The sequence below is a fragment of the Myotis lucifugus genome, unplaced genomic scaffold (assembly GCF_000147115.1).
Source record: "Myotis lucifugus unplaced genomic scaffold, Myoluc2.0 scaffold_9, whole genome shotgun sequence".
NCBI lineage: Eukaryota > Metazoa > Chordata > Mammalia > Chiroptera > Vespertilionidae > Myotis > Myotis lucifugus.
The window spans coordinates 7,355,983-7,361,051 of NW_005871057.1; positions in this window are offsets into that span (position 1 = coordinate 7,355,983).

Below are 5,069 nucleotides of genomic sequence, written 5' to 3' on the forward strand. Positions count from 1 at the left end.
TTAATTTCTAGTTGGTTCTTTATCACAACATCGAGGGTTTCACCAGTCTTCTTGAAGATCTCACTACATTTATCTGCGGTCTCACCAGTCTTCTTGAAGATCTCACTACATTTATCGGCCGCTTCTGGACAGTTCTTTAAAGATCTTAAAAGTGTGGTTTTGAACTCTATATCCTGCAGTTTGCTTTCCTCCAATTCTGTCGTTGTGTCCTGTTTCTTTGTCTTGACATTTTTTATGCTTTGCTGTGTCGATAGAGTGCCTTTCTGTGCTAAGTGTCCCAATTACCTGAGGTAGACACTCTTGGTGCACCCCCTTATGGTCTTTGTGCACAGTCTTGTTGTAGTTAAGCCTTGATTGTTGTAGGTATCACTGGGAGGAATTGACCTCCAGGCCAATTGGTTGTGAGAATCAGCTGTGTCTGCAGTGGGAGAACTTCGGTGCTGGAGACACCCCTCTGGGGCTAGACTTGCTTCGATGGGGCTTTGGTGCTCACTGAGTCTGCCCCCTGAGTGTGTCTTTTATGGTTCCATGGAGCTGCAAACTGGATGGTTCCACTCTGACCTCTGGGCTTCCTGGCTCCTGGATCTCTAGGGAGGTGCTAATCTAGCCTTTGCCTGAGGCTATCCAGCAAAAGTCTCCCGGCAGGGCTTGGGCGGGGCAGGTCCCACGGGATCAACAGGGCGGGGTTAGCAATTATGGCTGCTCTCAGTCTTGCCCTCAGAGACTCTGCTTCTTAGTGTCCTATTAATCGCTGCAAGCCCCACGGAGAGAAAGCTGCCCTCGGGTTCTGACCGATGCCAGACAGTCCCGCTTCTCCCGTATGAGTCTGGGTCTCTAGAGACTCGCCCGGAACTGGAACTCAGAGCCTGAGACTCCCTCCCGATTGAAAACGACAACCACGCCCTCAGCCACCAGCCCACTCCACACACACCTCCGCACCTTAGTATTTCACCTCCGCACTGCGCCTCCTCTGATTCTCAGTATGCTTTTCTCTTTCCTTCTAGTTGTAGAATTTCCACTCGGCCAGCCTTCCTGTGGTTCTGGATGAGGTCCTTTCCGTCTTTTAGTTGTATTTTTGAAGTGGTTGTGCGAGGCAGCAATCTCTGGTGTTTACCTATGCCGCCATCTTGGTTTCTCCTATTTTTATATTTTAAGAAATAATTTTTAAGTGTTCTTAATCCTTTAATTCTGGGAGCAGGAAGTTTACAAATTCTTTCAAAGATTGCACATATAGCAAACACAGCTTTAAATTTTTTAATTCTTTATTGTTGAAAGTATTACATATGTCCCCTTTTTCTCCCATTCACCTCGCCCAGCCCAGGCCAGGCCTTCACCCCCCTATTGTCTGTGTCCTTTGGTTGTGCTTATATGCATACAAGTTCTTTGGTTGATTTCTAACTCCCACCCCTGCTGAACCTCTCCTGCCTGCCCTTGGAGGTTCAATGGTCTGTTCTATGCTTCTATGTCTCTGGACCTATTTTTGTTTATCAGTTTATGTTGTTCATTAGATTTAACAAATGAGTGAGATCATATGATATTTATCTTTCTCTTACTGGCTTATTTTGCTTAGCTTAATGCTCTCCAGGTCCGCCTATGCTATTGCAAATGGTAAGAATTATTTTTTTCTTACAGCTATGTAGTATTCCATTTGTGTAGATGTACCACAGTTTTTTAATCCACTCATCTGCTAATGGGCACTTAGGCTGTTTCCAAATCTTACTAGTAGCTATTGTAAATTGCGCTGTTATGAACATAGGGGCAGCTTCTGTGGATAATAATATGGAGTTTTCTCAAAAACTTAAAAATGGAACTCCCATTTGACCCAGTAATCCCACTTCTAGAAGTATATCCCAAGAAATCAGAAACATCAGAAAGAATATATGCACAGCTTTAATTTTAAATCATAAAGAGGTTTAAGAATTGTTCAAACATTTTATTTAATACCATCTAGCAGTCTACATTGTTAGTATTTTCTCCTCTATAAGCATAAATCCAAATGTCTAATATTAATTTACTTTTTTGACATATCATTCACTGCTATTTGAAATTTACTTTATAGTTCTTTGAATATTAAAACTGTGCTTATGTATGTTTTATTATTTCCTTACAATCTACTGTCTATATTTTAATATTAAATAAAAGACAGAAATAAAAATGACTTAAGAACTTTGCATTTGTAAGTATATATATTAAAATATATAGAACTTTGTTTTATAGTTTGATAAAAATACCTTTAATAAGGCAGATTAGATAACTTTTATATTTACACTTTCTGAATAAGAGAGAAATATACTTTATGGTTACATCAGTCAATATGCTATATAGAAAAATGAGTTTAGGGAAAATGAAAACCATCTACTTGCTTCTTGTGAATATGGTATACTTTTATGTAAACTCATAAACTACAGCTGCTTGCACAGCAACACAACTACCTAGCTTTTTTGGGGGGGAGGGAGGTGTAGAAATAAAGGGTACCCTTTATTTCTTTTAATCTTTTTCAACTTCTTATTCACTAATTTTTCATCATTGGACATTTTCCATATTAATTGTGTATTTATAATTTACCTGCTTTCAGAAGTGTTTGAAGCTACATATAATAAAAACACCAAGCATATAATATTGTAAAACCATACAGGAAACCTAAGCTAGTTAAAGCTACTGAAACTGAGTACAAGGAAATGGAGAGGAAAAAAAAGGGGGGTGGAAGCTACTTATATGCTAACAATGATTAAAATAAAAAAGCATGATATTAGTCAAAAGTTATGAAAATGTATGAATTTTAAATTTATTTCTTAGTTCTCATACTGAGAGGAATTTAGTTTATATCTATTTACAGATTGCAATATGAGTAGAGAAGTTAAAATCCCTAGCTACAATAAAAGTAAGTAAAATATAAAACACACACACACACACACACACACACACACACAGAAAAAGAAAGATCATGAAAGACAAAGAAAGACAGAAAACTGTCACAGGTTGGAGGACACAGTGTCATTATGAACAGTGCAATGTGGAATCCTGGTTTGGATATTAAAACAGAAAAAGAACCAGAGAAAAACCTGGTGAAAGCCAAATAAATTTTATAGTTTAGTCAGAACTATTGCGCCACCATTACTCTCTTAGTTTGATAAATACAGAATGTTATGTGAAAAGTTAACATTAGGAGAAGCTGGATGAATGGTATGTGGGGACTATCTGAACTTTCCTTGCAATTCATCCCTAAATTGAAAATTTACAAAAGACAAAATTAAAAAAAAACACACCACATGTTTAATTACTTAATAGGTATTGAACTGTCTTATAGAACAGAGTGACTGTGATATGCCAGGTAGATCATTGGAATAATCTACAAAAATGTTTGAAAAAATACGAAAATTGCCATGGATCACATGATCCAAATAAGAAAAAAAGAAGGGAAACAAGGAAGGAAGGAGAAAAGGAAGAGGGGTAGGTAAAGGCAGAGGGAGGGGGAGAAGGAGAGGGAGAGGGAAGAGCAGGGGCAGGGGAGAGGGGAAGGGGGAGGGGGAGAATCATTATACCTCTAGGAACCTTTGTGTAGAAAATCCACAGAACCTGTACATGTCAGCTACCTTCTGAAGAAAAGGTGCTGTGCCATGGTATTGCAGTGGCCTTTAGGTTTTAGAGAAACTACTTCAAACTGTAATTCATTAATATGAAAACCAAACAAATAACATTTATATCCTTACTTCACCTTATAATGTTAGCAATATCAATGCCAATCTGATTAAAATATTAAATAGCATAAGAGACTAAGATGTAGATCAGAAATAAATGATTATAAAGTGAGATAACACTTTTTGAGTTAAAAATGATGATATGAGCAAATATATTGACAGATAGAAATCCTAATTATAATATTATATATATATACTAGAGGCCCGGTGCACAAAAATTTGTGCACTCGGGGGGGTGGGGGGCAGCCAGGCCTGTGTCCTCTCACAGTCTGGAATCCCTCGGGAGATAACGACCTGCTGGCTTAGGCCTGCTCCCGGGTGGCAGAGGGCAGGCCCAATCCCTAAGTGCAGCCCCTGGTCAGGCTCAGAGCAGGGCCGATTGTGGAGTTGGGGCGCTGCGCCGTCATGCACAGAGCAGGGCGGATCGGGAGGTTGCAATGCCACCCTCAGTCACGCTCAGGGTAGACTGATTGGGGGGTTGGGGCACCGCCCCCTGCTACACTCAAGGCAGGGTTGATGGGGAAGTTGCGGCGCCACCCCCTGTCATGCACAGAGCAGGGCCGATCAGGGGGTTGGGGCGCTGCCCCCTGTCACTCACAGAGCAGGGCCCATCAGGGGGGTTGGGGCTCCGTACCCTGTCACTCACAGAGCAGGGTCAATCAGGGGGTTGGGGAGCTCCCCCCTGTCATGCACAGAGCAGGGCCCATCAGGGGGTTGAGGAGCTCCACCCTGTCACTCACAGAGTAAGGCCGATAGGGGAGCTGGGGCACCACCCCCTGTCACACACAGAGCAGGGCAGATCAGGGGGTTGAGGAGCTCCCCCCTGTCACTCACAGAGTAAGGCCGATAGGGGAGTTGGGGCACCGCCCCCTGTCACACACAGAGCAGGGCGGATCAAGGGGTTGGGGCGCTGCACCCTGTCACACTCAGGGCAGGGCCAATGGGGAGGTTATGGCTCTACCCTGTCACACACAGAGCAAGGCCCGTGGAGGGGGGTTGGGGCGCCACCCTCTATCACCCACAGAGCAGGGCCGATCAGGGGGTTGGGGCACCGCCACTGTCACACTCGGGGCAGGGCCGATGGAGAGGTTATGGTTCTACCCTGTCACACACAGAGCAGGGCCGACCAGGGGGTTGGTGCGCTGCACCCTGTCACACACAGAGCCGCAGGGCAATCGGGGGATTGGGGAGCTCCCCCCTATCAGGCACAGAGCAGGGCTGATCAGGGGGTTTGGGCGCTGCCCCCTGTCACACTGATCCCGGTGCCGGGAGCCTCGCTGCTCCGCTGATCCCGGTGCCGGGAGGCATATTACCCTTTTACTTTATAGAATAGAGGCCTGGTGCACGGGTGGGGGCCGGCCGGTTTGCCCT